Consider the following 17091-nt stretch of genomic DNA (forward strand, 5'->3'; position numbering starts at 1 on the left):
ATATGACGCCAGTAAACAACACCAGAACTTTAAATGTTCCATTGAAAATAAAGAACATTACACACGGCGCTCAAAAATCTGTCAAAATGTTTTCGGGAAATTGTGTTAGATGTAAATATAAACGGAATACAATGATTTGCAAATCATTTTCAACCATACTTGCCAACCCTCCCGAATTTTCCTGGAGACTCCCGAAATTCAGCGCCTCTCCCGAAAACCTCCCGGGACAAATATTCTCCCGAAAATCTCCCGATTTTCAGCCGGAGCTGGAGGCCACGCCCCCTCCAGCTCCATGCGGACCTGAGTGAGGACAGCCTTTTTTCACTACGGGAGGACAACAGGGTGACAAGAACTAAATCATCCAGACTAGAGATACATTGTATTATTATGTTTATCTTACCTAAAAATAAATATATTTATTAATTAAAAAAAATAAATAAATAAATAAATACATTTTTACTATATTTTGCTAAAAACATCAAAATTAATTGTATTTTAATTTTTATTTTTTCTGACTCCTTATTACATCCAGCCATAGAATTTTACATTAAAATAAACATATTTGAAATAATTAATTTTAAATTATCATAATAATTCATTTAAAATGACCATATTTAATTATTAAAATAATTGCTTGTTTATCAACAACTTTAGTATTTTATTCATTACATTTTGAAGCTCTCAGAAGCCAAGTTATGTTATATTCCTTAATATTTATTTATGCAAGTTTTGATCAATTATCTAAACACAGTTTTGTTTGCATATTTTCAGGATATATATATATATATATATATATATATACATATATATATATATATATATATATATATATATATATATACTTGACTTGGTGAATTCTAGCTGTCAATATACTCCTCCCCTCTTAACCACGCCCCCAACCACGCCCCGCCCCACCCCCGACCACGCCCCCACCCTCCACCTCCCGAAATCGGAGGTCTCAAGGTTGGCAAGTATGTTTTCACCCCATATTCAGTTGAATATGCTACAAAGACAACATATTTGATGTTCAAACTGATAAACATTTTTTTTTTTTTTTTTTTTGCAAATAATCATTAACTTTAGAATTTGATGTCAGCAACACGTGACAAAGAAGTTGGGAAAGGTGGCGATAAATACTGATAAAGTTGAGAAATGCTCATCAAACACTTATTTGGAACATCCCACAGGTGAGCAGGCAAATTGGGAACAGGTGGGTGCTATGATTGGGTATAAAAGTAGATTCCATGAAATGCTCAGTCATTCACAAACAAGGATGGGGCGAGGGTCACCACTTTGTCAACAAATGCGTGAGCAAATTGTTGAACGGTTTAAGAAAAACCTTTCTCAACCAGCTATTGCAAGGAATTTAGGGATTTCACCATCTACGGTCCGTAATATCATCAAAGGGTTCAGAGAATCTGGAGAAATCACTGCACGTAAGCAGCTAAGCCCGTGACCTTCGATTCCTCAGGCTGTACTGCATCAACAAGCGACATCAGTGTGTAAAGGATATCACCACATGGGCTCAGGAACACTTCAGAAACCCACTGTCAGTAACTACAGTTGGTCGCTACATCTGTAAGTGCAAGTTAAAACTCTCCTATGCAAGGCGAAAACCGTTTATCAACAACACCCAGAAATGCCGTCGGCTTCGCTGGGCCTGAGCTCATCTAAGATGGACTGATACAAAGTGGAAAAGTGTTCTGTGGTCTGACGAGTTCACATTTCAAATTGTTTTTGGAAACAAAGAGGAAAAGAACCATCCGGATTGTTCTAGGCGCAAAGTTGAAAAGCCAGCATGTGTGATGGTATGGGGGTGTATTAGTGCCCAAGACATGGGTAACTTACACATCTGTGAAGGGGCCATTAATGCTGAAAGGTACATACAGGTTTTGGAGCAACATATGTTGCCATCCAAGCAACGTTACCATGGACGCCCCTGCTTATTTCAGCAAGACAATGCCAAGCCACGTGTTACATCAACGTGGCTTCATAGTAAAAGAGTGCGGGTACTAGACTGGCCTGCCTGTAGTCCAGACCTGTCTCCCATTGAAAATGTGTGGCACATTATGAAGCCTAAAATACCACAACGGAGACCCCCGGACTGTTGAACAACTTAAGCTGTACATCAAGCAAGAATGGGAAAGAATTCCACCTGAGAAGCTTCAAAAATGTGTCTCCTCAGTTCCCAAATGTTTACTGAGGGCTGTTAAAAGGAAAGGCCATGTAACACAGTGGTGAACATGCCCTTTCCCAACTACTTTGTCACGTGTTGCAGCCATAAAATTCTAAGTTAATTATTATTTGCAAAAAAAAAATAAAGTTTATCAGTTTGAACATCAAATATGTTGTCTTTGTAGCATATTCAACTGAATATGGGTTGAAAAGGATTTGCAAATCATTGTATTCCGTTTATATTTACATCTAACACAATTTCCCAACTCATATGGAAACGGGGTTTATATATGGAAAAATAGAAAATAGACCATTCATCGGCAGTGCGCCTTATAATACGGGAAATACGGTAAGCTCCAGTCGTGTATACTCTAGCCTTTAAATAGACCCCCCTTTTTAGACCAGTTGATCTGCCGTTTCTTTTCTTTCCTGCTCTGCCCCCCTCTCTCCCTTGTGGAAGGGGGATGGGTGGGGGGTGGGGGGGGGGCACAGGTCCGGTGGCCATGGATGAAGTGCTGGCTGTCCAGAGTTGGGACCTGGGGTGGACCGCTCGCCTGTGCATCGGTTGGGGACATCTCTGCACTGCTGACCTGTCTCCGCTCGGGACGGTCTCCTGCTGGCCCCACTATGGACTGGACTCTCACTATTATGTTAGATCCACTATGGACTGGACTCTCACTATTATGTTAGATCCACTATGGACTGGACTCTCACACTATTATGTTAGATCCACTATGGACTGGACTCTCACACTATTATGTTAGATCCACTATGGACTGGACTCTCACACTATTATGTTAGATCCACTATGGACTGGACTTTCACAATATTATGCTAGACCGACTCGACGTCCGTTGCATCCAGTCTCCCCTAGAACGGGGGGGGGGGGGTCCTCTCCAAGGTTTCTCATAGTCATTCACATTGTCATCCCACTGGGTTGTGAGTGTTTCCTTGCCCTGATGTGGGATCTGAGCCGAGGATGTCGTTGTGGCTTGTGCAGCCCTTTGAGACACTCCTGATTTAGGGCTATATAAATAAACATTGATTGATTGATTGAGTGACCAACTTAAAGTTGGAAGCAAACATGGCGCCCTGTGGTCACGTGAGTTCTTTTTGACCAATAATTTAGGCGATGGTCTGAAACCTAGTTGGCCATACTCTCTTCAATCAATCAATCAATCAATCAATCAATGTTTATTTATATAGCCCTAAATCACAAGTGTCTCAAAGGGCTGCTCTTGATACACGACTCTGACTGTGCTACACGGTTTGAGAACCACAGCCCTGAGAAAGGGACATTGTGACGCTCTGAACTTGATATTCGACTGGCGTTATAGTTTCACAGTGCAAAATGCTGACAGCCACGTGTTTATTTAATATATATTTACTTTGTTACCGTGTCAGCGTTTCATCTTGTGTGTGAAGGAGTGTTGCCCTGAGCCCACCTGGCACAGGAAGAATAATATCAACATCCTGCTGACTTGAAGCCCAAAATGCGGGAGAGCAAATCCATCTTCATTTGGAATCACACTCGCCACTCCAAATGAAGAAGAGGAGTGTCGCATGGAAAACATTTAGAGGTTGGAGGCCTTCGGGGCTCACAGTGGAGACATAAGCAATTACATCACACTTTGAATTGGATTGACTAATTAGCAGTGACAATTAAGGCTGCTAGGAAATCACACAGATGATTTTTTTTACCTCTGTCATGTTGAATTAAGCATGACATAACAATAATCTGTGTGTGCAATGTATTTATTTCATCTCAATACAGAATAAATGAACAGTAAAACACGTTCATTACTAATAATTTAAATGCTGGTGTGGCAAAGGCTCTATTTTGGAGCTGATCAGCAGAGTTGGCTCTTTTACAGTATTAAAGTGTAGCTACGCCATCTCCTGGCCAAAAATGGCTTTACAGGGCAGCAGCAATGGACGTTTTTTAAATCTGTCTCTTCATTTAGGATATGATGGACTTCATTGTGTGAATGCTTTGGGTTTCTGATAATAATAATAATAATAATAATAATAATAATAATAATAATAATAATAATAATAATAATAATAATAATAGATTTTAATTGTAAAAAGCACTTTACATTGAGTAAACAACCTCTAAGTGCTACAGTGTATTAAAAAATAAAAATAAAAAGATAATAAAAAAAATAGAAATAAATAAAACCTAGAACAGCCAAATAGCTAAAACTAGTATGCACATATCTAAAAAAAAAAAAAAAAAAAAAAAAAAGCTTTTTTAAAAGCATCCACAGTCTGTGGTGCCCTCAGGTGGTCAGGGAGAGCATTCCACAGACTGCATTTATTTATTCAACTTCTTCTTCTTCTTCTTCTCCAGATTTTGGCGGGCGCTCTACCTTCCACATTTTTTCACCCGATTCAAACCGTTCCAACTTCAAACTGTTCAGCCTATTCTGGAATCCCTTGACAAATTCCAAAAAAATTCCCAGATTTGCCAGAATTCCAGGTTTTTCGGGACATGTTTCCCATTCAAAAATGAATAGGCCATTTTTCAAACTTTCACCATTTTTGAACCGATTCAAACCATTCCACCTTCAACACATTCCACCATTCTGGACACTCAACCTATCAAAAAATTCCAGGATTTTCCAGAATTCCTGGTTTTCCAAAGCCCTATTTCCACCCTTTTTTCTGGCGACTACTTCTTCCACATTTTTCAGCGCATTTGAACCGTTCTACCGTCAAACATTCCTCATAATTAGAACAAAAACAACTGGAAAAATTCCAGGAATTCCGTAATACCATTTCTCAATTCAATAAGTTACTACACATTTTTCACCCGATTCAAACCATTCCAACTTCAAACTGTTCAGCCTATTCTGGATTTGCAGGCTTTTCCTTAAAAAATTCCAAAAATTCCCAGATTTCCCACAATTCCATGTTTTCCGGGACATGTTTCCCATTCAAAATGATTAGGCCATTTTTCAAACTTTCACCATGTCCACATTTTTCAACCGATTAAACCATTCCACCTTCAACACATCCACCATTCTGGACATTCAAACTATAATTTTCCCAAGTTAAAAAAAATTCCAGGATTTTCCAGAATTCCTGGTTTTCCAAAGCCTTGTTTCCACCCTTTTTTCTGGCGACTACTTCTTCCACATTTTTCAACGTATTTTAACCATTCCACCTTCAAAACATTCCTCCTATTCAGGAAAAAAAACTAACTGGACTGGAAAATTTCCAGGTTTTCACGAAATCCAGGAATTCCGTAATACCATTTCTCAATTCAACATGTCACTACTTTAACATTTCTTGACCAATTAGAAAAATTTCAACACCGACCATTTCGACTCATTCAGACCATTTAAGTTTTTTACCATTTTTCGAAAAAATTCCAGATTTTCCCGAAATTCCCTAATACCATTTACTACTTCAACATTTCTTGACCGATTTAAACAATTCCAACACCAACCAATTCAGCTCATTCAGGACATTAATGCTCCTAATCATTTTCAAAAAAATTCCACTTTTCCCAAAACTCTCAAATTTCCAGGAAGTTCCCATTGAAATGAATGGGACATTTTTCCCAGTTGCACATTTTTTCAACAAATTCAAACCATTCCAACATCAACACATTCCACTAATCCTGGACATTCAAACTAAGACTTTCCCAAGTTCCAAACCAAATTCCGGTCTTGCTGGAAATTCAAACTCTTCAACATTCAAACCAGTTTCACCCGATTCAAACCGTTCCAACTTCAAACTGTTCAGCCTATTCTGGAATCCCTTGACAAATTCCAAAAAATTCCCAGATTTGCCAGAATTCCAGGTTTTCCGGGACATGTTTCCCATTCAAAATGAATAGGCCATTTTTCAAACTTTCACCATGTCCACATTTTTGAACCGATTCAAACTATTCCACCTTCAACACATTCCACCATTCTGGACACTCAACCTATCAAAAAATTCCAGGATTTTCCAGAATTCCTGGTTTTCCAAAGCCCTATTTCCACCCTTTTTTCTGGCGACTACTTCTTCCACATTTTTCAACACATTTCAACCGTTCCACCGTCAAAACATTCCTCTTAATTAGGACAAAAACAACTGGAAAAATTCCAGGAATTCCGTAATACCATTTCTCAATTCAATAAGTTACTACACATTTTTCACCCAATTCAAACCGTTTCAACTTCAAACTGTTAAGCCTATTCTGGATTTGCAGGCTTTTCCTTAAAAAATTCCAAAAATTCCCAGATTTCCCACAATTCCATGTTTTCCGGGACATGTTTCCCATTCAAAATGAATAGGCCATTTTTCAAACTTTCACCATGTCCACATTTTTCAACCGATTAAACCATTCCACCTTCAACACATTCCACCACCCTGGACACTCAAACTATAATTTTGCCAAGTTCAAAAAAATTCCCGGATATTCCAGAATTCCTGGTTTTCCAAAGCCCTATTTCCACCCTTTTTTCTGGCGACTACTTCTTCCACATTTTTCAACACATTTCAACCGTTTCACCGTCAAAACATTCCTCTTAATTAAGACAAAAACAACTGGAAAAATTCCTGTTTTCACAAAATTCCAGGAATTCCGTAATACTATTTCTCAATTCAATATGTTACTACAAATTTTTCACCCGATTCAACCCGTTCCAACTTCAAATTGTTCAGCCTATTCTGGATTTGCGGGCTTTCCCTTGACAAATTCCAAAAATTCCCAGATTTACCAGAATTCCATGTTTCCCATTCAAAATGAATTGGCCATTTTTCAAACTTTCACCATGTCCACATTTTTCAACCGATTCAAACCATTCCACCTTCAACACATTCCACCATCCTGGACACTCAAACTATATTTTTTCCATGTTCAAAAAAATTCCAGGATTTTCCAGAATTCCTGGTTTTCCAAAGCTCTATTTCCACCCTTTTTTCTGGCGACTACTTCTTCCACATTTTTCAACACATTTCAACCGTTTCACCGTCAAAACATTCCTTTTAATTAGGACAAAAACAACTGGAAAAATTCCTGTTTTCACAAAATTCCAGGAATTCCGTAATAATATTTCTCAATTCAATATGTTACTACAATTTTTTCACCCGATTCAAACCGTTCCAACTTCAAATTGTTCAGCCTATTCTGGATTTGCGGGCTTTCCCTTGACAAATTCCAAAAATTCCCAGATTTCCCAGAATTCCATGTTTCCCATTCAAAATGAATTGGCCATTTTTCAAACTTTCACCATGTCCACACTTTTCAACCGATTCAAACCATTCCACCTTCAACACATCCCACCACCCTGGACACTCAAACTATCATTTTTTCATGTTCAAAAAAATTCCAGGATTTTTCCAGAATTCATGGTTTTCCAAAGCTCTATTTCCACCCTTTTTTCTGGCGACTACTCCTCCCACATTTTTCTACGCATTTCAACCGTCAAAACATTCCTCTTAAATAATTAGGACAAAAACAAAAACAACATTTTTGACCTGGAAAAATTCCCGGTTTTCACACAATTCCAGGAATTCCGTACAACAATTTCTCAATTCAACATGTTATTACTTTTCAACCGATTCGAAAAATTCCAACACCAACCATTTCAACTCATTCAGACCATTTAAGTTTTTTACCATTTTTCGAAAAAATTCCCGATTTTCCCGAAATTCCCTAATACCATTTACTACTTCAACATTTCTTGACCGATTTAAACAATTCCAACACCAACCAATTCAGCTCACTCAGGACATTCATGCTCCTCATCATTATTTTTTTTTAAATCCCACCTTTCCCAAAATTCTCAAATTTCCAGGAAGTTCCCATTGAAATGAATGGGACATTTTTCCCAGTTGCACATTTTTTCAACAAATTCTAACCATTCCAACATCAAAACATTTGACTAATCCTGGACATTCAAACTAAGACTTTCCCAAGTTCCAAACCAAATTCCAGTTTTCCTGGAAATTCAAACTCTTCAACATTCAAACTATTCTTACATTCATATTACATTCTGTCAGCATTTCAGTTCAACTTCAGCATTGGAGCATTCACACGCAATTCCTTCAGGAATTGCCTCTTCTAGTTCAACTTCTTCTTCTTCTTCTTCTCCAGATTTTGGCGCGCTTTACTTTCCACATTTTTCACCCGATTCAAATCGTTCCAACTTCAAACTGTTCAGCCTATTCTGGATTTGCGGGCTTTCCCTTGACAAATTCCAAAAATTCCTAGATTTCCCAGAATTCCAGGTTTTCCAGGACATGTTTCCCATTCAAAATGAATAGGCCATTTTTCAAACTTCCACCATGTCCACATTTTTCAACCGATTCAAACCATTCCACCTTCAACACATTCCACCATCCTGGATATTCAAACTATCATTTTCCCAAATTCAAAAAAATTCCAGGATTTTCCAGAATTCCTGGTTTTCCAAAACCCTATTTCCACCCTTTTTTCTGGTGACAACTCCATCCACATTTTTCAACATATTTTAACCATTCCACCTTCAAAACATTCCTCTTATTCAGGAAAAAAACTAACTGGACTGGAACATTTCCAGGTTTTCACGAAATCCAGGAATTCCGTAATACCATTTCTCAATTCAACATGTTACTACTTTAACATTTCTCGACCAATTTGAAAAATGTCAACACCGACCATTTTAACTCATTCAGACCATTCAAGTTTTTTACCATTTTCAAAAGAGATTCTGCTTTACCCGAAATTCCCAATTTTAGGGGAAATTCCCATTGAAATCAATGGGACATTCTTCAAAGTTCCACAATTCTTACACTTGTCATCCGATTCAAACCGTTGCAACTTCAAACTGTTCAGCCTATTCTGGAATCCCTTGACAAATTCTAAAAATTCCCAGATTTCCCAGAATTCCTGTTTCCCATTCAAAATGAATTGGCCAATTTTCAAACTATCCCCATGTCCACATTTTTCAACCAATTCAAACCATTCCACCTTCAACACATCCACCATCCTGGACATTCAAACTATAATTTTCCCAAGTTCAAAAAAATTCCAGGATTTTCCAGAATTCCTGGTTTTCCAAAGCCTTGTTTCCACACTTTTTTTCTGACGACTACTTCTTCCACATTTTTCAACGTATTTTAACCATTCCACCTTCAAAACATTCCTCTTATTCAGGAAAAAAACTAACTGGACTGGAAAATTTCCAGGTTTTCACGAAATCCAGGAATTCCGTAATACCATTTTTCAATTCAACATGTTACTACTTTAACATTTCTCGACCAATTTGAAAAATTTCAACACCGACCATTTCAACTCCATCCATCCATCCATCCATCTTCTTCCGCTTATCCGAGGTCGGGTCGCGGGGGCAGCAGCCTAAGCAGGGAAGCCCAGACTTCCCTCTCCCCAGCCACTTCGTCCAGCTCTTCCTGTGGGACCCCGAGGCGTTCCCAGGCCAGCCGGGAGACATAGTCTTCCCAACGTGTCCTGGGTCTTCCCCGCGGCCTCCTACCGGTCGGACGTGCCCTAAACACCTACCTAGGGAGGCGTTCGGGTGCCATTTCAACTCATTCAGACCATTTAAGTTTTTTACCATTTTTCGAAAAAAATTCCCGATTTTCCCGAAATTCCCTAATACCATTTACTACTTCAACATTTGTTGACCGATTTAAACAATTCCAACACCAACCAATTCAGCTCATTCAGGACATTCATGCTCCTAATCATTTTCAAAAAAATTCCACTTTTCCCAAAATTCTCAAATTTCCAGGAAGTTCCCATTGAAATGAATGGGACATTTTTCCCAGTTGCACATTTTTTCAACAAATTCAAACCATTCCAACATCAACACATTCCACTAATCCTGGACATTCAAACTAAGACTTTCCCAAGTTCCAAACCAAATTCCGGTCTTGCTGGAAATTCAAACTCTTCAACATTCAAACCAGTTTCACCCGATTCAAACCGTTCCAACTTCAAACTGTTCAGCCTATTCTGGAATCCCTTGACAAATTCTAAAAATTCCCAGATTTGCCAGAATTCCAGGTTTTCCAGGACATGTTTCCCATTCAAAATAAATAGGCCATTTTTCAAACTTCCACCATTTCCACATTTTTCAACCGATTCAAACCATTCCACCTTCAACACATCCACCATCCTGGACATTCAAACTATCATTTTCCCAAATTCAAAAAAATTCCAGGATTTTCCAGAATTCCTGGTTTTCCAAAGCCCTATCTCCACCCTTTTTTCTGGCGACGACTCCATCCACATTTTCCAACATATTTTAACCATTCCACCTTCAAAACATTCCTCTTATTTAGGAAAAAAAATAACTGGACTGGGGAAATTCCAGGTTTTCACGAAATTCCAGGAATTCCGTAATACCATTTTTCAATTGAACATGTTACTACTTTAACATTTCTCGACCAATTTGAAAAATGTCAACACCGACCATTCAAGTCTTTTACCATTTTCAAAAGAGATTCTGCTTTACCCGAAATTCCCAATTTTAGGGGAAATTCCCATTGAAATCAATGGGACATTCTTCAAAGTTCCACAATTCCCACACTTGTCATCCGATTCAAACCGTTGCAACTTCAAACTGTTCAACCTATTCTGGAATCCCTTGACAAATTCTAAAAATTCCCAGATTTCCCAGAATTCCTGTTTCCCATTCAAAATGAATTGGCCAATTTTCAAACTATCCCCATGTCCACATTTTTCAACCGATTCAAACCATTCCACCTTCAACACATCCACCATCCTGGACATTCAAACTATAATTTTCCCAAGTTCAAAAAAATTCCAGGATTTTCCAGAATTCCTGGTTTTCCAAAGCCTTGTTTCCACACTTTTTTTCTGACGACTACTTCTTCCACATTTTTCAACGTATTTTAACCATTCCACCTTCAAAACATTCCTCTTATTCAGGAAAAAAACTAACTGGACTGGAAAATTTCCAGGTTTTCACGAAATCCAGGAATTCCGTAATACCATTTATCAATTCAACATGTTACTACTTTAACATTTCTCGACCAATTTGAAAAATTTCAACATCGACCATTTCGACTCATTCAGACCATTTAAGTTTTTTACCATTTTTCGAAAAAATTCCAGATTTTCCCGAAATTCCCTAATTCCATTTACTACTTCAACATTTCTTGACCGATTTAAACAATTCCAACACCAACCAATTCAGCTCATTCAGGACATTCATGCTCCTAATCATTTTCAAAAAAATTCCACTTTTTCCAAAATTCTCAAATTTCCAGGAAGTTCCCATTGAAATGAATGGGACATTTTTCCCAATTGCACATTTTTTCAACAAATTCAAACCATTCCAACATCAACACATTCCACTAATCCTGGACATTCAAACTAAGACTTTCCCAAGTTCCAAACCAAATTCCGGTTTTGCTGGAAATTCAAACTCTTCAACATTCAAACCAGTTTCACCCGATTCAAACCGTTCCAACTTCAAACTGTTCAGCCTATTCTGGAATCCCTTGACAAATTCTAAAAATTCCCAGATTTCCCAGAATTCCAGGTTTTCCGGGACATGTTTCCCATTCAAAATGAATTGGCCAATTTTCAAACTTTCCCCATGTCCACATTTTTCAACCGATTCAAACCATTCCACCTTCAACACATTCCACCACCCTGGACATTTCCCAAGTTCAAAAAAATTCCAGGATTTTCCAGAATTCCTGGTTTTCCAAAGCCTTGTTTCCACCCTTTTTTTCTGGCGACTACTTCTTCCACATTTTTCAACGTATTTTAACCATACCACCTTCAAAACATTCCTCTTATTCAGGAAAAAAAACTAACTGGACTGGAAAATTTCCAGGTTTTCACGAAATCCAGGAATTCCGTAATACCATTTCTCAATTCAACATGTTACTACTTTAACATTTCTCGACCAATTTGAAAAATGTCAACACCGACCATTTTAACTCATTCAGACCATTCAAGTTTTTTACCATTTTCAAAAGAGATTCCGCTTTACCCGAAATTCCCAATTTTAGGGGAAATTCCCATTGAAATCAATGGGACATTCTTCAAAGTTCCACAATTCCCACACTTGTCATCCGATTCAAACCGTTGCAACTTCAAACTGTTCAGCCTATTCTGGAATCCCTTGACAAATTCTAAAAATTCCCAGATTTCCCAGAATTCCTGTTTCCCATTCAAAATGAATTGGCCAATTTTCAAACTTTCCCCATGTCCACATTTTTCAACCGATTCAAACCATTCCACCTTCAACACATTCCACCACCCTGGACATTCAATCTATAATTTTCCCAAGTTCAAAAAAATTCCAGGATTTTCCAGAATTCCTGGTTTTCCAAAGCCTTGTTTCCACCCTTTTTTTCTGGCGACTACTTCTTCCACATTTTTCAACGTATTTTAACCATTCCACCTTCAAAACATTCCTCTTATTCAGGAAAAAAACTAACTGGACTGGAAAATTTCCAGGTTTTCACGAAATCCAGGAATTCCGTAATACCATTTATCAATTCAACATGTTACTACTTTAACATTTCTCGACCAATTTGAAAAATTTCAACATCGACCATTTCGACTCATTCAGACCATTTAAGTTTTTTACCATTTTTCGAAAAAATTCCAGATTTTCCCGAAATTCCCTAATTCCATTTACTACTTCAACATTTCTTGACCGATTTAAACAATTCCAACACCAACCAATTCAGCTCATTCAAGACATTCATGCTCCTAATCATTTTCAAAAAAATTCCACTTTTCCCAAAATTCTCAAATTTCCAGGAAGTTCCCATTGAAATGAATGGGACATTTTTCCCAGTTGCACATTTTTTCAACAAATTCAAACCATTCCAACATCAACACATTCCACTAATCCTGGACATTCAAACTAAGACTTTCCCAAGTTCCAAACCAAATTCCGGTTTTGCTGGAAATTCAAACTCTTCAACATTCAAACCAGTTTCACCCGATTCAAACCGTTCAAACTTCAAACTGTTCAGCCTATTCTGGAATCCCTTGACAAATTCTAAAAATTCCCAGATTTGCCAGAATTCCAGGTTTTCCGGGACATGTTTCCCATTCAAAATGAATTGGCCAATTTTCAAACTTTCCCCATGTCCACATTTTTCAACCGATTCAAACCATTCCACCTTCAACCCATTCCACCATCCTGGACATTCAACCTATCATTTTCCCAAGTTCAAAAAAATTCCAGGGTTTTCCAAAATTCCTGGTTTTCCAAAGCCCTATTTCCACCCTTTTTTCTGGCGACGACTCCATCCACATTTTTCAACATATTTTAACCATTCCACCTTCAAAACATTCCTCTTAATTAGGAAAAAAAATAACTGGACTGGGAAAATTCCAGGTTTTCACGAAATTCCAGGAATTCCGTAATACCATTTTTCAATTGAACATGTTACTACTTTAACATTTCTCGACCAATTTGAAAACTAACTTTAACTTAACTCATTCAGACCATTCAAGTTTTTTACTATTTTCAAAAGAAATTCCGCTTTACCCGAAATTCCCAATTTTAGGGGAAATTCCCATTGAAATCAATGGGACATTCTTCAAAGTTCCACAATTCCCACACTTGTCATCCGATTCAAACCGTTGCAACTTCAAAATATTCAGCCTGTTCAGGAATTGTGTGCTCTACTTCAACAATGAGTTATTTTGAAGTTCAACTTCAGCATTGGAGCATTCACACGTGATTCCTTCAGGAATTGCCTCATCTAGTTTATTATGTGGTTGCAGTGCAGATACAAAAAGTCCACAAGAAATGGTAAAAACACACAAAAACAAGAGGGAAATGACATAAAAAGACATTAAAAGAGCACATAGCTGATGCGACCAGATGCCACTTCAGCGGCGCCATTTCTCAAAACGCAATGAAATACCAAAAAATGAACAGCGATATTGCACAGACTCGATTGCACCAAGCATAGACATACAACAAAACAACACAAAAAAACATTTCAACACCCACATTCTGTACAATGCGGTGGCCTGTGCAGTGGTCCACACCATCATCTGCTTTTAATCTCAATGACAAGTTGTTGTTGTTTTTTGCACCATTGCATTATTTTGTAACAATTGTGCCCCAACATAGCATGTGGTTCTACTGGAGGCTTGCTTTGAACAGCGAGCCAAGAGAAATGAAAAAAATAAAATGAAAAATGCAATCCTGGCTGGAAAGGTTCGGCTTCATGTTATTGTTTGGTTTGATGTTTATGTACAAACCCCAAAACCAGTGAAGTTGTCACGTTGTGTAAATGCTAATTAAAAACAGAATGATTTGCAAATCCTTTTCAACTTATATTCAATTAAATAGACTGCAAAGACAAGATATTTCATGTTCACACTGAGAAACTTTATTTTTTTGCAAATAATCATTAACTTAGAATTTAATGGTGGCAACACATTGCAAAAAAGTTGTCACAAGGGGCACTTTTACCACTGTGTTACATGGCCTTTCCTTTTAACAACACTCAGTAAACGTTTGGGAACTGAGGAGACCATTTTTTTTAATATTTTCAGGTGGAATTCTTTCCCATTCTTGCTTGATGTACAGCTTAAGTTGTTCAACAGTCCGGGGGTCTCCGTTGTGGTATTTTAGGCTTCATAATGCACCACAAATTTTCAATGGGGGACAGGTCTGGACTACAGGAAGGCCAGTCTAGTACTCGCACTCTTTTACTATGAAGCCATGCTGTTATAACACGTGGCTTGGCATTGTCTTTCTGAAATAAGCAGGGGCGTCCATGATAACGTTGCTTGGATGGCAACATATGTTGCTCCAAGATCTGTATGTACCTTTCAGCATTAATGGCGCCTTCCCAGATGTGTAAGTTACCCATGCCTTGGGCACTAATACACCCCCATACCATCACAGATGCTGGCTTTTCAACTTTGCGCCTATAACAATCTGGATGATTCTTTTCCTCTTTGTTTCGGAGGATACGACGTCCACAGTTTCCAAAAACAATCTGAAATGTGGACTTGTCAGACCAAAGAACACTTTTCCACTTTGCATCAGTCCATCTTAGATGAGCTCGGGCCCAGCGAAGCCGACGGCGTTTCTGGGTGTTGTTGATCAATGGCTTTCGTTTTGCATAGGAGAGTTTTAACTTGCACTTACAGATGTAGCAACCAACTGTAGTTACTGACAGTGGTTTCCTGAAGTGTTCCTGAGCCCATGTGGTGATATCCTTCACACACTGATTTTTTGATGCAGTCCCGCCTGAGGGATTAAAGGTCCGTAATATCATAGAGATAGATAGATAGTACTTTATTGATTCCTTCAGGAGAGTTCCCTCAGGAAAATTAAAATCATCGCTTACGTGCAGTGATTTCTCCAGATTCTCTGAATCTTTTGAATTTAGGTGAAATCCCTAAATTCCTTGCAATAGCTGGTTGAGGGATGTTGCTCTTAAACTGTTGGACAATTTGCTCAGGCATTTGTTGACAAAGTGGTGACCCTCGCCCCATCCTTGTTTCATGGAAGCTGCTTTTACACCCAATCATGGGTGCCATGATTGGGTATAAAAATATATATATACATATCTATATACATACATACATATGTATATGTGTGTATACACACACTGTATATATGTATGGAGACCATCCAGCACCAGTCCGCTACTCAGCCCAAACACCAACAATGCAAACAAGTTAGTTACATCAACACTACCCCCCCCCCCCCCCCCCCCCCCCCCCCAGTCTACCCCAGAGCAGCTGTGGCTATAAATGTAGTTTACCACCACCAATGTGTGAATGTGGAATGAATGAACAATAAGTTCTCACCTCTCTGTAAGCGCTTTAAGTGTTTAGTCGATAGAAAAGTGCTATATAAATGTAATCCTTTATTATTATTATTATTATTATTATTACATGTATATTTGCATATATATGTATTGTATATACTGTACACACACATATATATATATATAAATATATGTATAAAATGTAATATATATATATATATATATATATATATATATATATATATTACATTTTAATATTTAATATTTATAAAAGTATTCTTATATTGTTTAGTGTATATATATATATATATATATATATATATATATATATATATACACTAAACAATATAAGAATACTTTTGTACCTGCTGCCATCACACGCTTAAATAAGGCTATCACATGGTGATTTTATTTATTTACACTAAATTGGCTCGAGTGTGTGAACGTGAGTGTGAATGTTGTCTATCTATCTGTGTTGGCCCTGTGATGAGGTGGTGACTTGTCCAGGGTGTACCCCGCCTTCCGCCCGAATGCAGCTGATATAGGCTCCCAGTACACCCCGCGACCCCGAAAGGGACAAGCGGTAGAAAATGGATGGATGGATTTTATTGGTTTATTAGGTTTTATATTTTTATTGTTCTACAGTGTCCCTGTATAATGGTGATGGTTCGTGATTTTTTTTTTTTAATGTTTCTATGTTTTTATGTGATTTGTGTGTGCTTGTTTCATACTGTCTTGACGCTGAATTACAAAAACAAGTTTACCTCCGGGTATCATTAAAGAAACCTTGACCTTGATATATATATATATATATATATATATATATATATATATATATATATATATATATATATATATATATATATTAGGGCTGCAACTAACGATTAATATGATAATCGATTAATCTGTCGATTATTACTTTGATTAATCGATTAATAATCGGATAAAAGAGACAAACTACATTTCTATCCTTTCCAGTATTTAATTGAAAAAAAAACAGCATACTGGCACCATACTCATTTTGATTATTGTTTCTAAGCTGTTTGTACATGTTGCAGTTTATAAATAAAGGTTTATAAAAAAATTAAATAAATAATTTTTTCAACAAATGTACGCTATGCGCATGCGTATAGCGTAGATCCAACGAATCGATGACTAAATTAATCGCCAACTATTTTT

This window comes from Nerophis lumbriciformis, linkage group LG32 (genome assembly GCF_033978685.3).
Source record: "Nerophis lumbriciformis linkage group LG32, RoL_Nlum_v2.1, whole genome shotgun sequence".
Classification (NCBI taxonomy): domain Eukaryota; kingdom Metazoa; phylum Chordata; class Actinopteri; order Syngnathiformes; family Syngnathidae; genus Nerophis; species Nerophis lumbriciformis.